Below are 18,640 nucleotides of genomic sequence, written 5' to 3' on the forward strand. Positions count from 1 at the left end.
ACCTGGATACCATCCCTCTCAACACAAAGCCAATGAGCTCGATTGATAATGCAACCCTCAAGCATTGAAAGAAAGCCAAAAACCTCACTATTGTGTTGTTTCCAAATACACCAGCATACCATGCCAAACAGCCTTCTCCAATTATTTGGGGCATCTAAAAATCGAAGGGGGTTTGATATGTTTACATATGAATCCATTCATTCAACAACTAACTCAGAAACTCTTGTAGCTCTTTAGGTTTAATAAGTTGTGACCAAACTGTCAATGCTGGGAGACAAAAATGAAAGACATGGTTGATGGATTCGACTTCAAAGCCACACGCCGCACAAGGATTAGTTGCCATATGCCGTCGAACACGTACCTTGTTTGTTAGCATTTAGTTTTGAGCCGCCAACCATAGAAATTCTCTAAAACATTAGGGACAATCAAGTTGCCATATACTCTACTAGTAACTACTTAAAATATTGTTGATGGAGTTTGCCAAAAATTTATACGCTGACATAATAGTGAAACAAGTTGTTTTATCCCATCACCATTCAGGGAAGTCATCCAAATCCCATCCAACCAAAGGCCTCTTAGCAGCAACACGACACACCACATCATCCAACAACAACACCTTATTCTCTCCCAGTCCTAATCGACACTCGAACATGTCATTGTGGCAACTGACACCAATTCCAAGGGAACCTCCTCTGATGAGAGCAATAATCTCTCCAAAAATTCGTTGTGTGCCCATTTCCAATATTCCAAATCACTCCTTTCATAATTGTAAAAATGTTTTTAAAATGTTTGATAAAATTTTGAATTATATTTGAACCAAATTACTTAGGAAATAAAATATAAAATGTATGAAGTGTTGTTATATTAACAACTTGGGATATCAAAGCTGCAATCATAATGATATTATTATAATTTAAAAGGAATATTTTTATAATTTTATTATTGAATTAATAATCCAATTAAAGGTTCAATAAAATGTTTAAATAATAGTATAAATGAAAATATTAAAATCAAATTAAACAAAATCATTATAAATCATTCAAATAATTTAAAAAATTTCGACTCATGCCCACCCTCGAGCCTAAATCTGCACATATAAGAAATTGTGAACATATACTTTATATCCTTAACTTATAATTCCTGTATATTTTAATACATCGAATTCTCATGAGATTTGATGGTAATAGGACATACCGGTCATTTTGTCTTCACAGGCTGCTCACATAGATTCATTTAGGTTAAAATAACAACTATTTATAAATTTTAATTTTAATTATATTCTTTTTTAAATTTCTTAATACTGTTATTTTTATTAATTTTTTGACATGACATTTTAAAACGAAAATACAAAATTATGTCATTTTAGCCATTCATTTATCACCTTCCAAAGTCTCAAAATATAGAACAAAACAAAAAGGCATTTTTGGTGGCAATACCGTTGAATCAAACAAGAAAAGAGGTAAAACATTTGCCAACACAACTCGTCATATGGTATTGTAAAAGCAATAAAGGTTATCCTTCACATCTGGCTTATATGGTGTCACATTAAGAAAAGCTAACAGGTTCTTTTCCTTGGCCACAAACCATTACCACTTGATCACAAGTATGCTTAAAACATCAAGTTGAATACAATGTCTTATGTCCACCGTGAATTATTCGGATGAAATCCAATGCTTTTTGCAACCAAGCTATACTTGCACAAGTGAACCTAATTGCGTTTACTCTTGCCAGAGTAATAATGCTGGAACACACACGAGAAGTCTTCAGTTTCATGACCATCGTTGCAAATCTCTGTATATCTGTAGAAAGTAACTAGGTCATCAACATATGGTGTTGAGTTGGAATTCCATCTCCATACTTAAAAGAACATAATGCAATCTGAGTCAGAAGGGTCGAGGCAAATCCATGTAGTCTTGGAGATGTTATAATATAGAGGTAGAAGTACTACAAAATCATTTGATATAGGCTAGTTTCTTTTGCTGCTAAAGTAGCCGTTGTCTACTGTCAGACACAACAAATCGTTAGTTAAGGGCTAGATATCAACTTCTAGAACTTAGATACCAGAAAAAAGCATAAACTGCTTGACCAAGAAAATTTTGGCAAATTATTTCATGAAAAACCAGATACAAAGTCCATGATTGCATGTGGAAAGGATTACATTATCTTCAACAACAGTTCCAATGTCATTTACTATATGCAAAAATACATTTTGTAAACCGGTTAACAATTCAAAACCATTTTATGCAATACCTCAAAGGAGGCTTATTCTACATAATTTTCATGCTGTTTACAAGTTGCAATGCTGTAACTGGGTTAAAAATGAAAAATCAGTTATGATACATACATGTTTTGTGCTAGAAATGTCAGTGGACATCTTTGACCAACTTCTTCTGCTGATGCAGCAGCAAGGTTTAGGTCTTTAGCCTGCATTGTTAAAATGAAGATGTTTCCATCCTCGGATAAGTCCAGTGGAAACCCAGAGATGGAGAAATTAAAGTCCAATGTCAAAGTGAGTGACTTATGCAATGGTGATATCATACATAACAATATAACTGCTCCTACTTCAGTGTCCATGATTTATTTTCAACATTCAGTCATATAACTAAAATACAACTTTTATTAATGTATAGCCTAGCCCCTATTTGCTATTTTCTTTTTACTTTTGGAACTGAAAAAGGAAAAAAGCACTTGGTACAGGAGAAAGTAAAATTTATGGACTATACACAAATTACATAGTTTTTTCAAATGAAAAGAAATGCATGTTACTACTTCCATATAGACAACTATAGTTATTGATGTTAGATGTTAACCATTTGTCATTTTAAATCAATTAGATTTTTATTTATGCCTGTGTGTATTGTATATATATTTAACCTTTTGCTTTTTCTTTATAACAAATTTTCGATGAGTAGAAAGCTAACAGAAAAAAAGCAAGTAGCACAATCACCTATCAAACAAAAGGTGTGCTTCAGCATGCATGAATAGGAGTCAGCTTTTAATTAAAAAAACAAAATGCATTTAGATTCCATAAGAAATTATAAATGGAAATATTATGTATATTTTGCTCAGAAATTCAGACCAGAAATTCGAAGACATGCACGTGCACAGGTTTATGTGTGTTGGAATTCCTTAAATTAAGCAGATTTTCTACCTTAGTTCTAGGAATTTCCTTGTACTATTAGCCATAATCAAATTACTAATTTTTAGGGATAGGCTAATTTCTAGAGATTATTTCCTTTTTATTTTCCCTGCTATTCTTTAAAAGGCTATAGTCAGATTAGAAAAAATAAGAATAATTCTTCTTCCTAAACTTGTTCATGGTGTCTAGAGCATCAGGAATTCAGTTGATCCTACTCTTTCTTCTCTTTTCTTGTTCTGTTTTCTCTGTTAGAAACCCTACTCCCATGGGTGACACCGAAAATTCCTCTGAGACTCTTCATAAATTTCGGCTAACCAAAACTCAACTTGAGGTTTTTCATAAACTACTCAGGACTCCTACAGCCAGTGGGTCACTAGCTATTCAAGGTACTGCTTTAAATACTACACACGAACCTATCACAACTTCCTGGATACTAGACTCGGGTGCATCCGACCACATGACAGGTAATCTATGTTTGTTTCACACCTATTTACCTTGTCATGATCACTCTCGGATTCGCATAGCTGATGGATCTTACTCGCTGGTGGCTGGAATTGGGACAGTTAGACTTACTGAAAATTTTTCCCTTGATAAAGTTTTACATGTTCCAAATCTTTCCTATAATTTACTCTCAATTAGCAAGCTTACCAAGGATCAAAAAGTACTTGTTGAATTTTCTGCTTTAGGTTGTGTGGTTGAGGAACAGGAATCGGGGAAGATGATTGGCACTGCTAAAGTTGATGATGGCTTATATGTTTGGAACAAAAACAGTTCACAAGAAGGGATGGCCTTATCTACATCAAAAGAAGATTCTATCATGCTATGGCACCGTAGACTAGGACACCCAAATTTCATGTACTTGAAGAAATTGTTTCCTCTACTATTTCTAAATAAGAAAATAAGTTCATTGAACTGTGAAGTTTGCCAACTGTCTAAACACACTCGTGTCCCTTATCCTTTGAAACCTTATGTTCAATCTCAACCTTTCTCTTTAATCCACAGTGATCTATGGGGAGCCAGTCAAGTAAAAAACATCACAGGGGCTAGGTGGTTCATAACTTTCATTGATGACCACACTAGAGTTTGTTGGATCTATCTCCTTAAAGAAAAATCCGAAGTCTCTAGAGTCTTCAAAAATTTTCATTCAATGATTCGAACCCAGTTCAATTCAAATATTCACACCCTTAGAACTGATAATGGGAGAGAGTACTTTAATTCTATCCTAAGTCCTTATCTTTCTGAGCAAGGAATCATACATCAAAGTTCTTGTCCTGACACCCCTCAACAAAATGGGGTTTCCGAGAGGAAAAATAGACACCTTGTAGCCGTGGCTCGTGCTCTCATGTTTACTATGGGTGTACCAAAGTATTTATGGGGAGAAGCTGTCCTCACTGCTTGTTATCTTATAAACCGACTCCCATCTAAGGTATTAAACTTTCAAACACCTTTACATACTCTTCAAAAAAGTTTTCCCTTGTTTCGTGTTCCTAATCTCCCAACCAAAACATTTGGTTGCAAAGCATTTGTCCACAACCATCAACCTAACCGATCTAAACTTGATCCTAGAGCCCACACTTGTGTCTTTATTGGTTACTCACCTACACAAAAAGGGTACAAGTGCTACTCTCCAACCTTACACCAGATGTTTGTGTCCCTTGATGTTACTTTCTTCGAAAACGAGCCATATTTTTCAGCCTCTCATCTTCAGGGGAGATACTTAGTGAAGATGAGACCTTGAGCAATCTTCTCATTATACCTCAAGACTCTATCAGCCCTACCACCACTACAAAACCTGCTGAAAATCCTACAGCCACTGTGTTTCCTGTTTTGGAACCTATTTTTCCTGTTTTGGAACTTGTTTTTCCTATCTCCACTATTCAGCAACAAGAAACAAGGGTGATTAACCATACTAATGAAGAAAAACAGCCCACTCATTCTAAAAAACAACAAGAAAAAACTCAGGGGCTTCGTGTATACTCTCGGAGACATCAGCTGCCTGAAATAGAAACAGCAGTGCCAATGCCATCTTTACCCGAGGACTGTCTTGAAGAAGAAGTTTCACCTTCTTCATCTTCCATCTATCTTCCAATTGCAGTAAGAAAAGGGCACTAGGAGCTGCACTCAACATCCCATTTCTCGGTTTGTATCCTATGGAAACTTGTCTAAATCCTACAATGCCTTTGTTTCTAATGTTGACTCTATAGAAACTCCAAAAAACATAGAAGAGGCTCTTAAGTCAACCAAATGGAGGCAAGCTGTGTTGGAAGAAATAAAGGCTCTTGAAGACAATGGAACTTGGGAAATATCTAAACTACCTACTAGGAAGAAGACCGTGGGTTGTAAGTGGATTTTCACCACAAAATTTAATGGAGCATTGATCGATACAAGGCTAGACTTGTGGCCAGGGGTTTCACTCAAACATATGGGTTGGACTATGAGGAAACATTTGCACCAGTGGCCAAATTGAATACTATTCGAGTGCTTCTCTCAATTGCTGTCAACTTAGAATGGCCTTTGATCCAATTGGATGTAAAGAACGCTTTTCTCAATGGAAAATTAAACGAAGAAGTCTACATGGATTTTCCGCCTGGATTCGAAGGAAGCAAGGGCCAAGTATGCAAGTTGAAGAAGTCCTTGTATGGACTAAAGCAATCCCCTAGTGTCATGGGTTGCGCGTCGGTGCTCGCAACCATGACAAACTGGTGCGATCCATCGTGTTCGAGGGAGGTCATTTAGGCCAACCAAACTGGCCCAACCAAACTGGCCCGGTGATTTGAAAGATTAAAAGCCCATCTCAAGAGCCTGATAGAAATGGGAAGTGTTCTAGAAGATATAATTATGGAATCTTAGAGTTCTATTTGTACATAGCTGGTTATGTAAGCTTAGAGTTCTAATTGTATTCAGCTTTTAATTATAGCTATTGATATACTGTGAGGCTCAACTATAAATAGAGACCTCTTTGCTCATTGTAGATTCATTGAGTTATTAATAAGAATTTTGAGAGTATTCACTCAAACTTTTCTCTCAAGTGTTCTTGCTTTTGTTCATCTTTCAAGGCTCGTTCTTACTTCGTTCTTCCGCTGTTCTTCGTGAAAATCTTAAGGGAATTCTATTGAATCCTTTATTGTTGCAAGTAAAGTTGATTTGGGCGTTTTTGCTGCTGAATCTTTTTTTGTTACAAGTTAGGCTGACTTAGGCGTTTTGAGCAGAGAAGCTGCCTAAGGCCGCACGGATCGCGTGGGAAAACTCTAAGTCCGTGACAGTTGGTATCAGAGCTAAGGTTCGAAGCCACCGTTGAAAGATGTCAAAAGAAGTTGAGAGAGTGGAGACCCGTGGGAGGGCTAGGAAAGCCAGTCGCTCAAGGGACATATTGTCTGCTTTAGAGGATCGCGTCGTCACTCTCGAGAGTTCAATGGGGGATATCAAGGAGAGGGTGGAAGACGTTGATGATAGGCTCCATGATGGGCTGCAGTCCATGCAAGAGCAGCTTAAAGAGTATGTGACGGATAATATGAAACAGTTGACTGGTAGAGATGATGCCATTGAGGCTATGGTGGTGGCCTTGAAGGGAGAGATTGCGGAGCTCAAGGGTGAACTCACAATCTACAAGGTTGCCTTGGGCAATGGTGGGTTAGCGGCTGCCGCACCCAAGCCCAATATTGATGTTCCCAAGCCAAAAGAGTTTAAGGGAACAAGGTCCGCAAGAGATGTGGACAACTTTTTGTGGGGAATCGAACAATACTTCTGTGCCAAAGGCATCACGGAGGATGTCACTAAGGTAACTACTGCTGCGATGTATTTATCTGACGTTGCTTTGTTGTGGTGGCGTCGTAGGTCCACTGATGTGAGACGTGGTGGGTCTGAAATCGAAACATGGGAGGAGTTTCGATGTGAGTTCAAAGCACAGTTTTACCCAGAGTATGCCGAGGATGAGGCTCGGGCAAGGTTGCGTCGGCTTGCGCAACAAGGCACTGTGAGGGAGTATGTACAGGAGTTTAGCGAGCTTATGCTCCAAATCTCAGATATGGGGGAGAAAGAGGCATTCTTTTCCTTTATGGACGGATTAAAACCGTGGGCGAAGCAAGAGTTGCAGCGCCGAGGAGTTCAAGAGCTCACCAAGGCTATGTCAGTAGCAGAATCACTTGCTGAATTTGGTGGGAGGAAAGACAATTCCAATTCCTCTAAACCCAGATTAAAGGGTAATAGTGGGGGAGATAAAGAAAGGCCCACTAGGAACGGCGATGGTAAGAAACCTTGGGACAAGAGAAAGAGTGGGCCTATAAAGTGCTTCCACTGTGAGGGTCCACATATGATCAAGGACTGTCCAAAGAAGGCCGCTCTCAAGGCTATGGAAGCAAAGGGGGAGTCCGATGTGGAGGATAACAACCTTGGATCGATACTAGGGGGTGTCGAAGATAGAATGAGCCATGGTTTGATGTTTGTAGACATCATTGTGGCCGGCAGAAAATTGAATGCACTCGTTGACACAGGCGCTTCTGATTTATTCATGTCTGAGGAGGCTGCTTGTAAACTGGGCCTCAAGATAGATAATGAAGGGGGTCGGATCAAAACAGTGAACTCGGAAAGTATTCCAATCAAGGGGGTTGCAAAGGGAGTGGATCTTCAGCTCGGCGATTGGTCAGGGAAGGTATCCATTAAGGTAATACCACTTGATGACTATGATTTTGTGGTGGGACTAAGCTTCCTTGATCAAGTTAAAGCTCTTATTGCCCCTTCGAGCAATTACATGGTGATTTCAGATGCGAAACATCAATGCATGGTGAAAGTGACAAGGAAGAGAAGCTTTGAGGGAAAAACACTATCAGCAATTCAATTTGCTAAAGGTGTACGGAGAAATGAAGTCTCATATTTAGCCACCTTGAAGATCGAAGAGACCGCTGAGTTTGTCAGTGAGACCCCGAAAGAAGTGGGACAATTGCTACAATCATTTCGAGATGTAATGCCTGCTCAGTTGCCAAAAAGTTTGCCACCCAAGAGGGAGGTGGACCACAAAATCGAGTTAGTATCCAATGTGGTGCCGCCAGCAAGGGCCCCCTATCGTATGTCTCCGCCAGAATTAGAAGAGTTGCGGAAACAATTGAAGGAACTTTTGGATGCGGGATTCATTAGACCATCTAAATCCCCATATGGTGCGCCAGTGTTGTTCCAAAAGAAACACGATGGGTCCTTAAGAATGTGCATCGATTATCGAGCTCTAAACAAGATCACCGTAAAGAATAGGTATCCTATTCCTCTTATCGCAGATTTGTTCGACCAGCTTGGTAGTGCAAGATGGTTTACCAAGTTAGATTTGAGATCGGGGTATCATCAAGTTCGGATAGTCGAGGGGGACGAACCAAAGACAGCTTGTGTGACACGGTACGGTTCGTATGAGTTCCTTGTGATGCCTTTCGGACTCACGAATGCTCCAGCTACATTCTGCACCCTAATGAATAAGGTACTTCAACCCTTTCTTGATCGTTTTGTGGTTGTTTACCTTGACGATATTGTGGTCTATAGCAAGTCGCTTGAAGAGCACATAAGACACTTGAGGGAGGTGTTCCAGACTTTGAGGGAAAATGAGCTGTTCGTCAAGGAGGAGAAATGCTCATTTGCCCAACAAGAGGTGTCATTCTTAGGCCACATTGTGGGAGGCGGTAAGATCCGAATGGATAAAAATAAGATTCGAGCCATTTCAGAGTGGGAGCCTCCAACCAAGGTAACAGAGTTGAGATCTTTCCTTGGATTGGCAAATTACTATCGCCGCTTTGTCAAAGGCTACTCCAAAATTACCACTCCCTTGACGGACATGTTGAAGAAGGGGAAGGTATGGGATTGGAGTCCAGAATGTGAGAAGGCCTTCAACCAATTGAAGCAAGAAATGACGAGGGAGCCCGTACTTGTCTTGCCAGATTTTACGAAGCCTTATGAGGTACGTACAGATGCATCAGATTATGCTATTGGGGGAGTACTGATGCAAGATGGACACCCAATTGCTTTCGAGAGTCGAAAGCTTAACGAGACGGAACGTAGATATACGGTCCAAGAGAAAGAGATGACTGCGGTAGTACACTGCTTGCGCACATGGAGACATTATTTATTGGGTTCCAGGTTCGTGGTCCTTACCGACAATGTTGCCAATAGTTACTTTCTAACCCAGAAAAAGTTGTCTCCCAAGCAGGCTCGTTGGCAGGTTTTACTAGCAGAGTTTGATTTCACAATGGAATATAAACCAGGAAGTGCCAACAATGTTGCTGATGCACTTAGTCGAAAGATGGAGTCCGCAACAATCAGTCAACCTGATGGCTCTTTGTTGGAACGCATTCGAGAGGGATTGTCCCATGATCCTACGGCCAAAAATTTGATTGAGCTTGCCAAGGAGGGAAAAACAAGAAGGTTTTGGCTTGATGGGGAGCTAGTATACACTCATGGACACCGCCTCTATGTGCCCCATTATGGGAAACTCCGTAAGGAAGTAATGAAGGAATGTCATGACTCGAAATGGGCAGGCCATCCAGGGATGCATCGCACTTTGGCCCTTTTGGAGGATCGCTATTATTGGCCTCACATGGGTGCTGATGTGGAAACCTATGTGAAAACTTGTCTAGTGTGCCAACAAGACAAGGTTGAGTTAAAGACTCCAGCCGGCTTGCTTCAACCCCTGCCAGTCCCAGAAAGGCCATGGGAGAGTTTATCCATGGATTTTATTATTGGTTTGCCTAAGTCTGACGGGTTTGCTAGTATTCTTGTGGTGGTGGACAGGTTTTCAAAGTATGCGACTTTTATTCCGGCGACCAAAGAGTGCCCTGCTGAGGAAGCAGCTCGGTTATTCCTTAGACACGTGGTGAAATATTGGGGAGTGCCACTATCTATTATCAGCGATCGAGATGGTCGATTTACTGGTCGGTTCTGGACGGAGTTGTTCAAGTCAATGGGCTCAGAATTGAACTTCTCCACAAGCATGCATCCACAAACCGATGGGCAAACTGAACGAGTAAATGCACTGTTGGAGACGTATCTTCGACACTATGTGAGTGCCACACAAAGGAATTGGCCAAAGTTACTGGATGTGGCCCAATTTTCATATAACTTGCAGCAAAGTGGGACCACGAATCAAAGTCCATTTGAAATAGTGACGGGTCAACAGCCACTCACACCCAACGCTGTTGTGACACATTACACAGGACCAAATCCGGCAGCCTATAGATTCGCAAAAGATTGGCAAGAGAAGAATGACTTGGCTAGAGCTTGTTTACACAAGGCAAGTAAGCGTAGCAAGAAGTGGGCCGATCAGAACCGAAGGATGTACAATTTCAAGTGGGTGACTCAGTCCTTGCTAAACTACACTTGATTTTACGATATACTGGTTTGCACAAGGGTCTTGTGCGAAGGTATGAAGGGCCATTTAAAGTTGTGAAGAGAGTGGGCAAGGTGGCCTACAAGCTGGAGTTGCCACCAAAACTTAAGGTACACCCAGTCTTCCATGTAAGCATGCTTAAGCCGTTTCATGAGGATCAAGAAGATCCGAATCGAGGCAAGTCCGAACGAGCACCGATGGGGGTAAAAGTCTCGTATGATCGTGAAGTAGAAAACATTGAGGCAGATCGGGTAATTAGACGAAAGTACCATCGACCACAGCACGAGTACTTAGTTCGATGGAAGGGATTACCTGATAGCGAAGCAAGTTGGGAACCTGCTGAGGCATTGTGGCAGTTCCAAGGGAAGATTGACCAGTTCCATAAGGAGGATGCGACGAGGGCGTCGCTAGAACAAGTGGGGGAGAATGTCATGGGTTGCGCGTCGGTGCTCGCAACCATGACAAACTGGTGCGATCCATCGTGTTCGAGGGAGGTCATTTAGGCCAACCAAACTGGCCCAACCAAACTGGCCCGGTGATTTGAAAGATTAAAAGCCCATCTCAAGAGCCTGATAGAAATGGGAAGTGTTCTAGAAGATATAATTATGGAATCTTAGAGTTCTATTTGTACATAGCTGGTTATGTAAGCTTAGAGTTCTAATTGTATTCAGCTTTTAATTATAGCTATTGATATACTGTGAGGCTCAACTATAAATAGAGACCTCTTTGCTCATTGTAGATTCATTGAGTTATTAATAAGAATTTTGAGAGTATTCACTCAAACTTTTCTCTCAAGTGTTCTTGCTTTTGTTCATCTTTCAAGGCTCGTTCTTACTTCGTTCTTCCGCTGTTCTTCGTGAAAATCTTAAGGGAATTCTATTGAATCCTTTATTGTTGCAAGTGAAGTTGATTTGGGCGTTTTTGCTGCTGAATCTTTTTTTGTTACAAGTTAGGCTGACTTAGGCGTTTTGAGCAGAGAAGCTGCCTAAGGCCGCACGGATCGCGTGGGAAAACTCTAAGTCCGTGACACTAGGGCTTGGTTTAATCGTTTTGCCAAAGCCATGACTAGTAGACATTATACTCAAGGTCAAGCTGATCACACCTTATTCTACAAACACTCGATAATGGAAGTGTTGTATTCTCATTGTCTATGTAGATGACATAATATTGACAGGGGATGATTCTATTGAAATTGAAAGACTAAAAGAGTTCTTAAGTCTTGAGTTTCAACTTAAAGATTTAGGGAATCTTCGATATTTTCTAGGAATGGAGATAGCAAGGTCAAAGGCAGGTATTTCAATCTCTCAAAGAAAGTATGTTCTTGATCTACTTTCTGAAGTCGGACTGTTGGGTTGCAAACCAGCCGAGACTCCTATGGAACCCAACCTTAAATTAGGAACTGATAAGGATGGAGAAGAGGTAGACAGGGGGAGATATCAACGGTTAGTGGGAAAACTTATCTATCTTTCTCACACTCGTCCGGACATAGCTTTTGGAGTAAGTGTTATAAGTCAATTTATGCATGCTCCTAGGGAGAAACATTTGGAAGCTGCCTACAGGATATTGAGATACTTAAAAGGGACTCCTACTAAGGGGTTGCATTTCAAGAAAGATGTAAATCGAAGCATAGAAGTCTACACTGATGCAGACTGGGCAGGGGCAGTTAATGACAGGCGCTCCACAAGCGGTTACTGCAGCTATGTTTGGGGTAATCTCGTGACATGGAGGAGTAAAAAGCAATCTGTTGTGGCACGCAGCAGTGCTGAATCTGAATATCGAGCTTTGTCCCACGGTATATGTGAAGGAATGTGGTTACAACGGCTAATGGGAGAACTAAAATTATCCTATACAAAACCTATAACATTATACTGTGACAACCAAGCAGCAGTTAGCATAGCTCATAACCCTGTACACCATGACCGTACCAAGCATGTGGAAATTGATCGCCACTTTATTACGAAGAAAATTAACAAAGAGGAAGTTTGTGTTTCATATCTACCTACAAGACAACAAGTAGCAGACGTGTTAACCAAAAGCTTGAGCAAAAAAATGTTCGAAGAAATTATGGGCAAGCTGGGTTTGATTAACATCTACACTCCAGCTTGAGGGAGAGTGTTGGAATTCCTTAAATTAAGCAGATTTTCAACCTTAGTTCTAGGAATTTCCTTGTACTATTAGCCATAATCAAATTACTAATTTTTAGGGATAGGCTAATTTCTAGAGATTATTTCCTTTTTATTTTTCCTGCTATTCTTTAAAAGGCTATAGTCAGATTAGAAAAAATAAGAATAATTCTTCTTCCTAAACTTGTTCAATGTGTGTTAAACTTCAATGTAACTCAATACTGGTAGAAATATGACCAAGCATGTTACTTCCTGTAAGAACTAGTAATTCCTGTATGTATAGTTCATGTTAGATTCTGAAAACTGAAAGAACAGAATGGCAGAAAGAGTACGAGCTAAACTAGAATGTAAAATAGATTGTGTTAACTAGTCATTACATGCTATTTCAGCCTAAATAACTTACAAGCTTGCAGTGCCTTATGCAACCTGATGAAGCATGATAAATGTGAAGCAAGTTTTATCTATACAGATATAAATATAGGCAAAGAAACCTGATTACCATGAGCTTGGATGCAAATCCACCACTATAATTCCTTGAAGAAGGCACTCCTTGCATCACACCAGGAACTGGATTATAACTATCACTGTCACATTGAGCATATTTTAGAATTATGGAGCATATCTATGGGAAATTCACCAACAGTAAACCAGTTCTCGAATTATCCCAATTCAAAGAATAACTCACTCTTGATAAAACCAGCCCGGCCTCACATGCTCTTGAGAACATATATATACGAATTAAGCTTTCCCTTACCCTCTCCCCTCCCCCAGATTTCTTGCCTAACAGAAAGCAGCTATGCATTGAAAACATGGAAAACACATTGTAAAGTAAGAAATGAATGATCTGACTTCCTAGATTAAAAGCATTAACCTGTTTAGGTGACAATAAACAGGTAAACAATGGATCTAATTTATATAAAGTGTTGTCAACTAATTAAAAACAGGTACATGTTCCACGCTTAGGGTCATAACTTTTTTTTTTTTGGTCCTGTATGATTGTCTTCTAATAAAAGATTTGAAGCTAGGCAGAGAATTTTGAATATTATAAGAGGCTAGCACATCTACTGAAGGGTAACTTGAAGAATATTTGTTTTATTATATTTGCAAGTGAGTGATATGGACGCTTTTATTGTAATAGGAATTTTAGTTTTATTTATTATATCAGGTTTTATTAAGAGTTTTAATTTTACTTATTTTCTCTATTATATTAGGTTTTTGTTTCCTTCATAAACCCTAGGAATTCAATTTTATGTCAATTAGGACTCTTTCCTTTGTTATTAATAGTCTATAAAAGGCAATTATTCTATAAAAAAGAAACATTATTTTGAGAGGGGGTTCAGTATGAATCTGCCTTGTGAGTAACCATAGGTCGAAGCAAGAATTATTTCTCGTCTAGACCTGTGACTAGATTAAGGCGCATACCAACTTGGTATCCGAACCAGCTGTCATGGGTCACGAAAAGACTTTGACAGCCAAGCTGGAGGCTTTCATGGAACAAATGGCTAAAAGGCAACAAGCATTAGACAAGTAGGTGGCGATATTATCTCTTTCGGTCCAAAAGATAATGAAAGGAGATTCAGAGAAGAATAATGAAGAACAAGGCAACAGCGGAGGCAGAAAAAGGAATTTAGACTTGCAACACGGTCGGTGCATGGTGCCATAATACTCTAAGATGGAATTTTCCACTTATGATGGTGTCGGAGATACTTTAGGGTGTTTGAAAAGATACAAAAATTTTTTTGGCAATCAACGAACTAATGAAGAAGACAAAGTAAGCTTAGAATCATTCCATCTTTTAGGAAAGACACAATTGTGATTTGATCAAATGGAAGAAGAGGAGGCAAATCTTGACTGAGAGCGCTTCAAAGAGTGTTGTCATGTAAGGTTTGAGCCACCTATGAGTAATAACCCCTTGGGAGAACTTGCCAACTTGAAACAAACTGGGACTGTTGAGGAATATCGATGCCAATTTCAATCACTATTGGCTAGGACTACTGATCTGAAACCTCGACAACAAGTAAACCTCTTTACTGCCCGGTTGATCGAGGAACTTAGAATTGATATTGAGATACAACAACCGGAAAACCTTGGAGTTGCAATGAATATGGCTCGAACATTGGAACGTAGACAAAATGTCTCTTTCAAATTGTCATCTCGAGCCATCCTGAATTGGCCAACTTCCCAAAACATTGGCAGCAATTCAATCATTCCAATAACTAAGAGCATTGCAAAGGCAGGGGGACAAACAACAGAACCAACAGGGAACAGCGGCAAAATAGGTTCTTCTACACCATTTATTAAGAGATTGACACGGAAAAAAATGGCAGAAAGAAGGGCTAAAGGGCTGTGTTATAATTGTGACGAGTCTTATTCCATGGGACACAAATGTAAAACGTTATTTTGGATAGAAGTACCATATGTTGAAGGCAAGCAAGATGATGATGAGATAGATGATTTGGATAAGTTCTGAAGTTTATTCTGAATTTGAGCTTGAGGATAAGCTCAACTCCGAGAAGGGGAGTAATGATATGGACGTTTTTATTGCAATAGGAATTTTAGTTTTATTTATTATATCAGGCTTTATTAAAAGTTTTAGTTTTACTTATTTTCCATATTATATTAGGTTTTTGTTTCCTTCATAAACTCTAAGTTAAGAATTCTATTTTATGTCAATTAGGACTCTTTCCTTTGTTATTAACAGTCTATAAAGGCTGCCAATATGAAATAAAGAGGCAAGCAATTATTCTATCAAAAAGATACGTTATTTTGAGAGGGGGTTCAGTCAAGGATGAATCTGTCTTTTGAGTAACCATAGGTCGAAGCAAGAATTCTTTCTCGTCTAGACCTATGACAAGATCCTACGCCAAGGCCCATAACAGTGAGACAGTAGAGAAGTGCTTAGTACCTACTCCAACAGCGTGCACTTGAAGAGTTAAATATCTTTGTCAGCGTACTAGCAGTTATTCCTAGAGACTGACCAAGAGCTAAAGCTTCTGACAGTCCAAGCATGCTAATAGCCATTGCCAAATTGTTGCATATCTTTGCCACCTGAATAACAGGAACCAAACCAATGATATCACAACTTCACCTACAAATCCATAGAGTTGAAGAATAAGAATGAAACCTAAAACAGACCAAAAGGAATTATTATTTCACTACCAGCAAATCAAATTAATGGATGAACTTACCCATATCCCTGCCATATTATCATACAAAACATATATAAAAATTCTCCAAGTTATCGCATTGAAGAAATATGAAATGAGGCTTTATTTGTTACATATTAATATTCCCGTTGCAAATTTTATTATTTTAAGCATGAATGAAAAAGTAACTCCTATAACTGCAGGCTGTCTAAATTTATTAAGAACTGATACTTGACCAAATTATAACTTGGCTGCTTAGTTACACCCATTATGAGTCCAATTAAGTCCATCCGCTTTCAGTAAATATTTGGGCTGCATGCTTTAAACTGATACGATCATCGATTCTATAGATGATGTCATATATCATCATTAGTTAGCCAAGACTGCTTAGAAAGAAAGAAAACTCTTAGTCATTAGCCAAATTTATCCAGAAACTATTAAAAACTAAAATTTCTTGAAAATATAGTGTAAACTTGAGTTTTCTTGTCCTACTTGCTATTCTGGAGGAGGAGGGGCAAAGAGAGAGATCGAGGAAATCAAAAGGAAATATTTCATCGTCTTAAGAGAACTTACTGAACCATTTCCTCGTCCACCACAGAAAATTGTGTTTTTCCCATCGAGAGGAGTAAGGATTTGGCAGCAAGATACACATCTTCAGAGCCACCAACCTGGATCACATGGCATTTTTTATCATAGGTTTAATACTACCTAAAAGTGTTGCCAACCTAATATCATTTGTGTTTCTAAAATACCAGACTTCTGTGGCAACTAATCTTACATACATCATTGAAATATAAGTAAAAATTATAATATCTTGCAACGAAATTGATACTAAACAGTAAATTCACGAACAAGGTTAAAATAATTGGAAAAATATTTACTAGTAAAGTAATTTACAACTGAGGACTGCTATCCTACCTTTTTGGGGAAGAACTGAAGAAGGTTCGGAAGAAGTTAATGAGTGTCCATATCCATTCAATGGAAAACAATATATAATAGGTCAACTCTAGAAAAGAAAAGGTGATCAAAAGTGAATTCGTACCATGAAAGTAAGTGAACCAGCTTCTGCAGCTACAACACCTCCAGAGACGGGAGCATCCAACATGACAGGTTCTCCCAATTCTCTACATAAGTTATATGAATCCAAACTGAAAAATATATGTTTTTATGCGTGTGTGCATGTATATTTATTTAAAGATGAAGGTTGAAAAGGAATGAAGACATATCATGCAGGTTCATCTCAAATATAGCTGTCTCATTCTCATGTTTGAATGGTAATGCCAACACAATGGTGATCCCAAATTAACATCTAACACATCACTATGATCTTGTTTAAATGTCTCTCAACCAATCATAATCTTCAATTTCTCTTGATAAGAGTCAGTGTATTTGTGTGTGTGTGACGAGAGAAAGAGATCATAGGAAAGTAAGACATGAAATTTAAAAAAAAAAAAAAAAAACGGATCTCACATATTAAATGGTAAATAAACAAAGAGAGTGATATACTAATCATGTTTATCCTAATGACTAAAAGCTCTATTAAAATCTCATATTTAGCTTAACTCACTGACTGGTACCTTTCTTTCCTTTAGAATGCAATTAGATACAGACACAGCGAGCTTTCTTGATGTTTGGGGATCAATAGTAGATGAATCTATAAATAATTGAGGCGTTAGGAGATCTCCTCCTTGAAGTAAGCCACCTGGTCCATTGTAAACATTCAATACCTGTATACATCATATTGTCATTAAGGCAGACATTTTTGCAGTTGATAATAAACCTTAGGAATCAAGAGAAAAGAAAAATTAATATTTAATAGCATCTGAATCTGATAAATCTAAATTAACAACCTAGCTTTAGGACACCTAAGTACTTACCCTAGTATAATTTACACAACATAATTCACAACCTGAAAGCATTAGGATTCAACTCACATATTTGATCTCAAAAAGAATGAAAACTAATGAACTCTATTTTATTACTTCACTAGATAAATTTCATCCTGCATTCCTTATAATATTTCTGGTTTAACACAATGAAGAAAATAGATAAAATAGAACTTACCTTTTTCCTCTATAACATTACAGCAAGAACTGATAGCCATAATTGTAAACAAGAATACAGAAACCAAGTTCTAGCTAATAAACAACTTCTATGGATCTAGCGAAAGAATGATTTCACAGTGACAAAAAGATAACAGACTTATGGACAGTCTGAAAGACTAAAAGGTAAAAATCAAAACTAGAATAAGTTTATTTATGCATTATGGACCACAACAGAAAAACATTGAGAGATTAACTGAGTCTTAATGCTCACATGAGATGATGAAGGCAACATTGTGATTACAACATCACTTGCTTCTGCAACTTCAAAAGGTGTTTTTTGTTGAAACTCCCATATCAGAGTACTTCTTCATGACATTACAGTTTCTGACTTTAAAAATAAAGCTGCAAATTTGCTTCAGAGTAGAAATGTAGCATTTCTACTTTCTACACAAAGAAGCACCTAAATACATAAAAACTAGCTGGAAAGAACAGAAGCTAAATAAGCATGGAATTTTGAAGGAGAGGAAAATTTTGAATGCATTACACATCATGAACAGTCATTTTGTATCCAGCTTTGAGTAAATTATTTGCCATTCTGGATCCATATTTCCCAGCCCTATGAATCCAACATTCTGTCAAAGTAAAAGAATGATACATGTAATCGAAATAGGATTTAGGAGAAGAATCGGAACAAAAACTACAATAAGACACGGTAGCATAAAAATAGAAGTAATTAGTACTGAAAGAACACGAGAAACAGATTATATTTCCACCAATAACTAAGCCAAAAACACTCACCGATGACAATTTCCATTATATACTGATAACCC

The 18,640-nt window shown here is 38.5% G+C and overlaps 1 pseudogene across 1 annotated transcript; it reads right to left on the minus strand.

Moving 5' to 3' along the window:
* Window positions 1-1,467: 1,467 nt before the first annotated feature.
* On the minus strand, window positions 1,468-18,439 carry LOC107887431 (probable 3-hydroxyisobutyrate dehydrogenase, mitochondrial; annotated as a pseudogene). The gene is made up of 9 exons (XR_005913886.1): window positions 18,355-18,439; window positions 18,082-18,194; window positions 17,333-17,492; window positions 16,808-16,878; window positions 16,339-16,433; window positions 15,525-15,667; window positions 13,119-13,203; window positions 2,345-2,424; window positions 1,468-1,799 (listed from the first exon to the last, which is right to left on the minus strand). The product of XR_005913886.1 is annotated as a probable 3-hydroxyisobutyrate dehydrogenase, mitochondrial (transcript).
* Window positions 18,440-18,640: the final 201 nt, after the last annotated feature.

Source organism: Gossypium hirsutum, chromosome A03, assembly GCF_007990345.1.
Source record: "Gossypium hirsutum isolate 1008001.06 chromosome A03, Gossypium_hirsutum_v2.1, whole genome shotgun sequence".
Classification (NCBI taxonomy): domain Eukaryota; kingdom Viridiplantae; phylum Streptophyta; class Magnoliopsida; order Malvales; family Malvaceae; genus Gossypium; species Gossypium hirsutum.